At 44.3% G+C, this 12,305-nt stretch overlaps 1 protein-coding gene across 2 annotated transcripts in view; it reads left to right on the forward strand.

The window, feature by feature from the left end:
• ARMH3 (armadillo like helical domain containing 3) overlaps window positions 1–12,305 on the forward strand; it is a 1,518,639-nt gene that overhangs the window by 1,181,381 nt on the left and 324,953 nt on the right. The gene's annotated exons all lie outside the window — the stretch shown is intronic.

Genomic DNA, 12,305 nt, shown 5'->3' on the forward strand with positions numbered 1-12,305 from the left:
AGCTTTTATATATGCCCTTTGTTTTAAGTACAATAAGCTTTTTTCTGCTTGTTTGGTGCGTATTAAGTTGAGTCTTCCCCTAGCGCTACGGTATTGTCTTTGGAGTTCCATTGATTTATCTATCTCCATTTGTTTTAAAGTGTCCTTTACCTCCCTCTCCAAGTCCAATTCAAATTTAAGCTTTAGCTTCCCCCTGTGAGCTTGTATTGCAATAATCTCACCTCTAAGGGTCTCCTTAAACACATCCCAAATCATATCTAAACTTGTTTCGCCTCCAAGATTGGATCTAAGGCAATCAGATATTTTGACATCTATTTCATCGCATAGTACTCGATCCGAGCGTATCTCTCTCGGAAATTTCAAGCTCCATAATGTGGGGGAGAATTTAGGAAAAATAAGAAACAACGTCAGGGGGACATGTTCTGAAATAGAAATTGTATGGGTGTCCATTTGTATTACTCTACCTATCAATCTGAGACCCAAAAATAGTCAATTCTTGAGAAGGATTTGTGGGCGTGAGAGTAGTAAATGTATGCCGTTTCCTCTCCTTTCACGGTCGGCCATATATCTTTAAGCATCAGGTGGTCACATTTCTGTCTCAAGGCTAAAGACGGTGCAGGGCATGCAGTTTCGGTGATAGAGCTTCTATCTCGTACCAGGTCCCATGTGATGTTTACATCTCCTATCAGAATCACTTCACCCTGAGCAAATTGTTCTAATTTGACTAATACACACTTTAAGAAACCCTCCTGCCCGGTGTATGGGGCAAAATATAGAAACTAAAGTTAGTCAATGGTCCCATCTCGACCAGATGGAAGAGGTACCATCCCTCCTTATCAGCTTGTACTTTCTTGATAGTGACCTGTGTGTCCACCCTAAAGGCTAACATTACTCCCGCTGACTTGCCCTTTGCGTTAGCCTGCCTAAGTATCAGGACATTTTTTAACTTCAACTTATAACGATTTTGAAACTTGATATGTGTTTCTTCTAGGGCAATAAGATCAGGCTGATATGTACATAATATCCGTTCCAACGTCCTCCTCTTAACGTGGGAATGAAGCCCCTTAATATTAAGTGTTAAGCATCTAAATATGACGGTGTAGTATTAGAACACTAGCATGGGGATACTTCTTAAAGTCGGACATTATTAGCCTCAAATTGTCATCCCGTGTACCATTCACCCCCCAAAACCATCCTCCCCAACTTTAAACTTATTCCCACCCCCAACATATCCCCAATAACATTTCCCTTTCCCTGGTGTAGACCATCCTTGCTACTCTCTCCGTGGACTTCTTCCTGAGAGTTGGCCTACCATCTAAGCCAGGGATATGTGCAGGGTATTCTAAAACCGTTAGAATAAGTCTATTATGAGTTCCAAGGTGAGAATCAGCTGTGCCCCAGCATTACAAATGACTTTCCTGTTCTAAGCTAGTGTACCTTATTTCACCTTGACATTTTCATCTGATCGAATTGTCCTCTCCTTTTTCCGTCGCTGTGGTGGGGGTTGTTTCTCTGGCATGGGAGGCCCTTTCGGGGTTTTTGTCGATATCTTTGTACAGTCGCCCACTCCCAGTGTCGAGGTCTGTGAGGTGTGTATACTCTGGTTGCAGTACCTTGATCCGCCTGATCTTCCTGGTCGAGATCTAAAATATGTGCCCCTCCTCCTTGTTAGTGATACAGTGTTGTTTCCCATCCCAAATAAAAAGAAGGCCGAAATGCAAGGTCCATCTGTAGGGTATTTTTTGTAGTTTCAAGTGTTGCAGGATTTCACGCATATCCCTTCTTTTTTGTAGCGTAAGTGGAGAAATATCCTGATACAATTGAATTTTGTTCCCATTAAGTGTAATTTGTGCCGCTTTTCTGGCTTTTACGTAAGATTTGTTCCTCCTGGGGATAACACGCCAATGCCACGAAGGTATCTCTGGGTCGTGCTGCCGGATCCTGGTGCTTCTGTCGTACCCTGTGGATTCTATCTATAGGAATTGTTAAGTCCGCTTCCGCGTTCTATCGATCCTTGAAGACTCCCGTAATTTCCTCTTTTAAGAGCGTATCACTCACTGACTCTGGAATATTTCGTATGCGAATGTTGGATCTTCTCAATCTGTTCTCCAGATCCTCACATGTCAACTCTACGTTGTGTTACTCGTGGCAAACGTTCAAGGAGCTTTTCTGATTGCGTAGACTCCTGAGCCAAATCTTGCAGTGCCTTCTCATTACTGTCTGTTCTTTCTTCAAGAGATGCATTGTCCTTTCATATGTCAACTAATGCAGATTTGAATTCTGTTGTAGAATTATCGAATTACAGTTGTAGAGAGGAAGAAAGTTTATCCTAAAAATACTTGAAAACACCCATGTCCTCTTTCAAGGCCGCCATATTGCTCTGTGTGGTGTCTGTCGGTTCCTCCAGCAGTTCACTTGGGTGTTCAGGTTGTTTGAGTGCCCTCCAACCTGAGCCAACAGGTTCTAATAGGATTCTCTTTGTGGGTAGGTGGAAGCTTAGAAAGGCGGTCTTTCCTTTTCTCTTTGGGTCCTGGCATTGACCAAATGCGCCGCCTGAGTTTCCCCCTATTGCCTTTTGATCTCGTAGGGTATCAGCACGTGATATATTTCTTCCCCCAACCATATGTTTGCAATGCCTGTGAAAATGTCTCCTTTTTATAGCAAATTGTGATCAGTGAAGGTCTGTCCGTATTGACTCTGTGGGTAATGCCAGCCGCCCTTGCTTTTACATGAAGCTGTTACAAAAATATTTCCCTTGCCTTTATGTTCTTTTGCTGAATCAGAGCTCTGTTATAAGCGACCTATGTCAGCGCAGCTGGGGGTAGAGTTGAAGAGAGGAGGTCGAATTGCTCCCCCCGCCTTGACGGACACCGCAACCGGAAGACAACATGGCTGCCGACTACACAAGCTCGCACCAACCCCCACTGCACCCACTATGGACCAGTATCCACTCAGCGGTCATTATAACCACAGAGCTCCACAAACATTACCCAGAGTGGATGAAGAAACACAAGACGGACTTGGAGATAGCTACATGGACAGATTTGACTAAAGCGCTGAGAAGCCATGCTGAGCCATTATAGGGCACACAACCTAGTTGCATCAGACATGAAGCACACGTGCCATCTGCATATCTGACACACACACACGCAAAACACAAAGAACATATGCGCACAGCTCTATGAGGTAGAGGACAGTGACATTTACATACAGTCTACACGTTTATTGTTTTGCCACTAGCTTATTGCAGCAATGCTTAAACGCCAGAAGCAAGGAGATTACGTTATAGGCTTGCCGATGCTTACATGCAACTAATCCCATGGACTTGCAGGAGCACTCACGGGACCTGGCGGAACCATGATGCACTAACCTATGGATGCTATATGGAAGACACACACACGGAAAACCAGGCCCTGGTTTGGAAAATCCTAGTAGGCCATAACCAACCCAGAAAACCCAAAGCACGACAAACGCTGTGTAAGCAGAACTACTGCGGTGGGGACCGAGGCCACCGCCAAAGTCGCATTGTTGCAGTAGGACATTCCTCGACCTGAACTGAAGTGAACACCTGCAGTGGAAAACCACCCTTCCTCTTAATTCAGGGGTCATAGCACGTGATCCAGCCGTGCTCGGAGTGAGCCAAGAATTGGTGGTTGAGAAACACAGCCATCCCACGGACCGAGACAAAAGTTGCAACAAGACTGTTACATGCAGGCTACAGTTATGCGTTGGGAAAGGAGCACTCACGCGCTAACAATGGTCTATACTCAGATACTTCGCAAGCACATAGTTGCACATGGCACCGTGAACAGGTGCAGTCCGAGCTGGGAACCCCTGTGGTTTGTTGGTTGTAATAAACCCAGTTAAATTTGCCACTTGTCTGGACTTCCCTTCCTTTTGGGATTGGGAAGGAGTTAGGCCTTCCATGAGTTCGATGTCAATGAACTCCTATCAACCCGCCCTGCTTGCCTGGGAGTTTTTCCCTAACAAGTTGGTAGCAGAGCTATGGCTGTGGCGTGAGACCGGCCAGAAGCTGCCTCCTTCGCCGCCGGACCTGGAAATTCTGTGGAACCTTCATGGGAATTGCGAGTAAACTGGAATTGCACTAAGTGGAGATGGTCCATCGGGAGCCGCTTTTGGAAATCAAACCCACCCGCGATTGGTGAAGAGTCCAAGGCAGACCAGGAGAGCGAGGCAATCGGTCCATGGGGAGCCAGCGACCGAGCAGCATACACAAACACGGAACGTAGGTATTGGTCCAGGCAATCAGCAAGGAAAGGTGTGAGGGTGGGCATTATATGAGCGGGAGGTGGGAGGTATTGTTGTAGTGGTTGAGTATTGCGTAGTACTTGAAGTATATTGTTAGCAGGTGTATGTTGAATAGAGAACTTGGAGCGAAGGTAGAAGTCTCTTTTCTATGTCTAGTGTTAGTTCGGTCCTCAAGGTAAAAGGTTCTGGTGATTAACCAGAACTATTGACTTGATAGGCTTGGACTTTAGAAGTGTGCAAATACATTATCCCTATGAATTAGGCATTTTAGCTTGAAGCATAGATGACAGTATTCACGTAGGGGTTAGCTGCAGCTATCCTAGTGTACGGAAGGTGAGTAGCTGGTTAAGTCTCCTAGAGAGAGGCGTTTCACGCGTTAGGCGATGCAACGGGTGCAGTTAGCCACAAGAGATAATGGTATACTCTGCCCTGGAGAGGCGGGAAGACAGCTGTAGGAGTTTGTGGGAATTGTGGGATTTTGTGGGGTTATCCGCAGAACTGGGAAGTGGGTCATTGTCTTCTGTGCGCACGATTTGTCTATCTACTTGGTAATTTTAGTTTGATGATGTCACCCTTAGGCTGGTGCATAGGACGGTATGGTGTGACAGTGAGGAGCTAGCATTGTGGACTTGGGATTTGTAGAGAGGTTAACCAGCGGCGGTGCACGGAAGGTGCATGCACAAGATTGTGGCACTGTGCAAGAGAACAGCAAGGTTGGGGAAGGAGGGGCTGTACGCGGAGTATGCCATGTAAGGTGCAGAGCCGCAGGGGCTCATAGCAATTAAATGCGATATACACTGTATTATAATCTTTTCCATTTGACAGCGGTCTTTCGAAACCCTCGATTAGAGGTCAAGTAAAAGGTAAACATGTACCCGATGTACCAAGGGATGGTGGGTGGAATAACGCCTATAAAACATATGTGTAAGACTCTTGCCCCGTACAAAACCAAAATTATGTAGTATAGCATACAATGGTCAAAAGATACGGAGGGGAAGAGTCTAAACCCATGCCCGCCTTAATGGCGTTTCTCCAAGTATGTGCTGCTATCACTACTGACTCACTTACAGAGCACATACAAGGGGAAGAAGTTAGCAAACCGCATGGCCATATTTCAGTTGTGGCGTATGTTTCAGGAAGGGCACAGCGGAAAGGTATGGATGTTGAACCAACAGGAAGTAAAGGCGGAGGGCTCTGACTCTTCCGCACCTCCACCAGCCCCACCTATATATACCCACTGAGGGAACTAAGAGCAGCCGAGGGATATTCAACCCCCACTTTAAAAACGTCCACCCGATACCAAAGACGAGTAGCAGCGAGGCCCAGGGAATGTCGCCGGCAGCATTGACCCCGACGAGGAAGTGCTGCAGCGCGCAAAAGCAGAGTTCGAGGGAATAGGGCCAGAGGAATGGATAGCTGCACAGATACTCCTGAAGTTAAAAGGGAAGACGACAGGGGCAGCGCAGGGAAAAACGCCTTCTTCTCACTACCTTTGCACCCAGACTCAAAAGACCTAACCAGCTTTATGTACACCAACCGGAAGTGGATACACACTCGGCTGCCCCAAGGGTACGCGAGTCACCATCTATCTTCAACAGGGTGATCCAAATGGATCTAAGCAATATCTAAACAGAGAGCACAGTGCTACAATATATAGACGACATCTTGATCTGCGGCAAGACAGAAGACCAGTGCAGGAAAGATTCTGTATGCATGCTTACAGTACTAGCAAACAAGGGGTACAAGGTATACAAGGCCAAACTCCAGGACTGTCAGAGGAAGGTGTACATTGGACAGCTGATATCTAAAGACGGAAGGCTCATTGCCCCCAAGAGAGCACAAACCATACAGAACACACCATAGCCCAAGACAGTGAGGGAAATGCAACGGTTCCTCAGGTTGTGCAACTACTGCAGAGCATGGGTTTTCGATTACAGCACTTACACCAGGCCACTGCTAACTGCACTAAAGGAGGCTCAAAGAGGAACAAAACCACTGGCCTGGACGCAGGAAATGATTGCATTCAATCAGCTGAAAGAAGCAATATGCACGGCTCCAGTTTTAGGGACCACAGATTACAAAAGAGAATTCTTCCTGTTTTCACACACTGACGGTGTGTTTATGAAGGCAGTACTGACACAGAAAATGAGCATAGGCCACATGCCAACTGCTCACTACAGTGGACAGCTCGATCCAGTAATGAGAGGACGCTATCAGTGTGAACAATCATTGGCTGCCGCAGCTTTCGCGGTAAAGCGAGCATCAACTATAACAATGGGGTGCTCCACCACCCTTTACGTGGCGCATGCACTGTTTTTAATATGACGCAAGCAAAAGAGCACACTAACAACTCAGAAAGCATCAGGGTATGAGATCATACTATCAAAACCAGAGTTGGAGATAGTGAGATGCAAAACTGTAAACCCAGCATTAGTCACGGAGATTGGGCACACTATTGCACCAAAAATGTAGACTTGTTCAGTGAGACACGCAAGGTGGAGGAAGATGCACTCGACGGGGGAGATGTCATTTATATTGATGGTTCATCGACCAGAGTGACGGGATCAGGAGGACAGGGGCTGCAGTGATTAGACTAAGAGACTAAGAGAAGATGGGACAAGTGAGAGGGTGTTGAGTGCTATGCTACCACCCCATTATTCAGATCAAGCAGCGGAACTAGTTGCCCTCATATTGGCCCTACAGCACAGTGTAAATAAGAGTGACAATATACTCGGACAGTGCTCATGTCACGTCCACAGTTCATTCTGGGTTGGCACGGTGGCTCAGGAGATGGTATAGGAGTGCAGACGGAACCCCAGTACAGCATGCACTACTATTGGGAGAGCCGATTGAAGTGATTGCATACCCCTAGGAGCTAGCATTGGTGAAGTGCCAAGCACACACCAAAGGGGAAAATGCAATATTGAGAGGTAATGAGGCAGCAGACTGAGGCAAAATGTGCATCTTATTTTGGAGAATTGTGGGACTTGAAGGAGAGAGAGCGAGGAACAGGAGCAGTTTGGCAAATGGTGTTGAAGGAAGGGTTCAACCACCTACAAGAGCCACCAATCATGGAGTTGCAAGGAGCTGCACCCAGGGAAGAGAAGGAACTCAGGACAAAGAGGGGATGCTCGATGTCCCCCATAGACACCTTATGGCGACAGAAGAATACTGGAAAAGTGGTCATGCCACTTGAATTACTGAAAATAGCGTTGACACAATTGCACCATCCAACACACACAGGGAAGGGGTCATTGCAACACAACACAACAGGAAATTGGTTCTTTGTCAAACTGTTCTGTTTTGCTACAGTTACGATGCCATAGGTACAGATTTGACCAATTTTGAAATCGACATTTTCAAATTTAGAAAATTCTTTGCAACAAAGGTTTAGACCTATGTACCACCACTAAGACAGGAACCATTGAGCAATCTGACCATGGAATATCTAGAGCATACACTCCTACTGATGTCTATAGAATCAGAAAGTGAGATCAGGGAGCAGGATCTATACACATTGTAGAGGCTAGTGCCAGCAACCTACGACTACAAGAACTTAAGCCTAAATCACGGTTCACCCCCCAGTTGACTAATGAGAATCTCATTGATATATTTCATAAGGCAGTCATGAATGAAGTTTATCAGCACATAGACAAGAAAAACAAGACAACAAATAAAATTAGGTATAACCTAAGCAGGAATTAACAACTAGCCCTAGACAACTTGGCCAATGATAAAAGTATAGCTATCAAGGAAGCAGACACGGGTGGGCATGTTGTGTTAATGGACACACAAGATTACATGAAGATGGCCAAAAACCACTTGGAGACTCCAGGATGCTATACACAATTGCCAAACAACCCTACCAAGAGCTACAGGGGATGTTACACAGATGGCATGCACAAGGGCTCCTAACCAATGAGGAAAAACGTTTTCTCAATGTGACGGAACCTGTGTGATGCCAACAATAATATACTTTCTGCCAAAGATACATAAACCTTTTGCTACTTTGCCAGAGGTCCATCCGATCACGAGTGGAATAGGTTGTGCAATCGAAGGCCTGTCGCAATATATCAACAATACCATTAAAGGACATGTTGAGAGATTACCATCCTACATCAGGGACAGCACACAAGTACTCCAGTTTCTTTCAGAGCTACAATGGCAGGACTGTTACCTGCTAGTACGATGGATTTTACAGCACTGGACACAGCAATCGAACACAGACTAACCATTCGAGCTATCGACTATACATTTCGAGACTTTAGGGCATCACACTATAAACGCATTGAAATTCTGAAAGCCTTTTTAAATTTCACACTTTTGAACAATGCCTTCCTCTTCATTGATACCTATTATGTACAAACTAAGGGAGTAGCAATGGGGGCAAAATATTCTCCTTCATTGGGCAACTTGTTCATGGCCCAATATGAACAAACCCATGCTCTGATTAACAATGACTATATTGGTAACGTTCTCATTTGGAAACGCTACACTGATTATATCATTACATGGCATGGTTACATACACTATTTAAATGACAACACTTTTGTTATAGCATTTACAGGACACTGTAGTGACAGCAATATAGATTTTCTAGACCTACATATATACATTGATCAGAACAGAATAGAGACAGCAACATACCGGAAGCCCACAGAGGTCAACTCTACATTACATGCAGAGAGTTGCCATAGAAGATCTACTGTTAACAACTTACCGGTAAGGGAGTTCTACCAGGTATGTTGTAACTAGCAAAACAGAACAGTTTGACAAAGAATGCCTACTACTTGCAAAAAGATTCAAGGAGAGAGGATACCTGTCAGCAGCTGTAAAGAGATCACGAGATAGGACTGAAACATCAGATAGGTTGGTCATGCTAAAAGCTAATCCTGACAAAGTAAACACCAGAAACACAACTATTGACCTAATTACCAAATACTCGAAGGATGCATATGATTTATACAAACTGGTACACAAACACTGGCACATTTAATGTATGGACTCTGACTTGAAACAATACACAGCACATAAGCCAAAATGTGTGTTCACACGAGCACCAACCATCCGAAACCAATTATGTCCATCTGTTCTAGACACAGGCTCTCATGTTACAAGCAGTGGTAGTGATTGGTTGCAGACCCTAACTGGATTAAACAAATGCGGCATCTGCAGCATGGGCAGGTATGCACATCCACACTGTGACACATTCTTGTGGAAAGATGGCTTAGCAATCAAAATTAAAGTCTTCATTAACTGCAAGACAACCTACATTGTATATGCTATCATTTGTGTGTGCAAGAAATTGTATATAGGAAGCACCATAAGACAAATTAGAATTGGAGAACATTTGTCTGTGTAGCCTGAACCCAAAGTTACCACTAGCAGTACACTGGCAGACATACCGTCAAATGAACGACAAAGATCTTCCGTTTATAGGATTAATCTAGGCAAAACATGGTAAAAGAGGTGGAGATCTCAAATATAAACGGAGACGCGTGGAATCGAAATGCATTTGTAATTTTTGAGACAGTTGGAATTAGCGTACCAGTGACATGCGAAGAAAGGTAGCTGTTCAGCCCCAGCCAGCAATCGTGATTTACGGATGATTATGGTTTAGCATTTTGAAGCCTACGGAACGGACTTGCAGTGCCCAAACTAAAACAGCGTCAGAGACGGACATATCCCCACTGCAAGGGACAGCCGAACACACAGTTTCGGCACAGTGCACTTCTTTCTTTTACCTCCAGACGCTGGCTCTGTACGACCACCTAAACAGATTGGACTTCAATTCCAGCCGGGACCCTGCCTGGGCAACGATGTCCCGAATGGTCTAAACGAAGAAATGAATTACCACTGTTAAATCTAAATCCCTTTGGAATACTAGGACATATGTGTCCTTCCCGATGCCCTGATGCACTTTATGCGTGATGTTTGCTGTTTACATTGCTTTGCCTTTATTTCAATTAAATATGTGTTCCCTGCATTGTGGACTATTTTTGCTCCAATGTCTCCATGTTAGCAACCTTGCCGCAAGTCCCGGACTTCTGTCTGGGACCCAAGGTGCCGCCTGTGAGCGACACCGTTTGTGACGAGGTTGTGCTCAATCATTACTATTATTCCAATGTCCTTTTATATCAAATGTTGACCACAGATATGTAGCATTTAAATTGAGTGGTTTGAATGTGCTCCACGTGTATCTCCATGTTTTATTGATTTTCATGATATGCATGTTCCTCTGTTTTCTTATATCAAACAGATGTTTTCCCCCCATCTGCTTCGGGTCCTGCCTTGGTCCTGTTTTCATTCGAGTATTTTTACTATTTCCATAGTTTTTTCATTTTTGGATATTAAGACATCATAATTAAGGATATTAAGTAGGTATGCCCGTAAATTGTTTACTTTTGTGATTTGTGCAGTCTATTTCCTGCTATACACCTAGGTTCGTAACCACCGGCCTCCCAATGGCGCGAGGTGGTCACGTGTAGTATAAGAGAGCCGTTGTCACGGCAAACGCCTAACACGGCAGACCGAGTTTCTGCCCGGCATCTGCACGCATGCTAGTCACGCTACAATACGCACTGCGATCCTTTGCCTTTACCAGATACCATTTGTAAACACATTCGTGTTTCACGACAACCGCCTAACACGGCAGACCGAGTTTCTGCCCTGCATCTGCACACAGGAGTTTCAACGCGCTCCGAGGTATGAGATCTGATTTCTGCATATGCTAGTTATTTTGCACAGACATCTGTGCTAGTCACGCTACAATACTCATTGCGATCCTTTCCCTTTACAAGAAATCATTTGTAAACACATTCGTGTTTTACACCACAGCTGCTGTATCCACAGCATATCGTTGTGTCACATTTCACTTTGAGTTTGTACAACGTATGTTCTTTTCTAAGCCACATCCTTAAGGTAAACTAAGTTTTACACATGTCATTTTTCGGCCATTCACAAACAATCAACTCATTATTACTTTCTATTTCTTTTCTTGATTTTCTTTGGAATCTCTGCTGACTGGTATGTTCCTATTATTATTATTATTATTATAACATGTATATGTGATTTTTCATGTCGATATTGATGTATTATGTTATTGACTTGGAACTGATTAGACTTGCCCCGAAGAAGGAAATTATTTCCGAAATGCATTGGCATTAAGTCTGTATTACATATGAGTTGCGGCAACTACTCCCTCACTAAGAAGACATTAGTGATAGCTTTGTTTTGAATTTCTATGGATAAATTAATACTTTGATACAAACTACCAACAAATTCTTTTCATTTTCAACAAGTGTACTACTTTGGATACCGTATCAAAACCGTTCTCTTGAACTTTGAATGATTTTTGCCCATGTTGGGCCCCATTGACAGCGGCTGTGTGACCTGGTATAATTACTTGGTCTCTAGCTTTTTGTTGCAACGATGTCCTAACACCATTTGATAACAAAACAGCGCTGCAGCACTTGTAGAGCCAGGAACAGAACCAGTTCAATCAATAGATGCCTTCACAGTGCAACTTGTGCACATGCTGACAACGTTTGGGAGCCCTTATATCGGTTTCCATCTCTAAGGCCTCTTGCTATAGAGGCAGTCGCTGGTGTGAACCCTCTTCCCTTTACCTGACCAAGTAATAAGAATCGCCGCAGCAGGAACAAGTTGACTGCCGCTATTGATTGGGAAGACCCATCCTCTGAGTCATCTGTTTGGGTTTTAAAATTGGAGATTATTGAAGTCTTCTATCCTTGTCATCACCTATTGCGAATTGCTTACAGGCAAATTAGCGCCCCTGAAGAATTTCCCCTGACTTGAGTGTGTTAGTAGTGTGTGAGGAATAAAACATGTCGGGCTGAATGGGAATGGAGTGGTATGGTATTGAATGGTCAGTTGAGATTTTAGCAAACCCCTGGTAAACTTTCGAAATCACTCAGGGTTGACCTTCCAGCTTGATTTATTGTTATGTCTAGCTTGTAAACCTTCTTGAATTTGTTTTTTTCCTTTGTGCTTTTTTTTTGGCTGTTAATTATCTA

The sequence above is a fragment of the Ambystoma mexicanum genome, chromosome 8 (genome assembly GCF_040938575.1).
Source record: "Ambystoma mexicanum isolate Mex_15411 chromosome 8, UKY_AmexF1_1, whole genome shotgun sequence".
Taxonomy (NCBI): Eukaryota; Metazoa; Chordata; class Amphibia; order Caudata; family Ambystomatidae; genus Ambystoma; species Ambystoma mexicanum.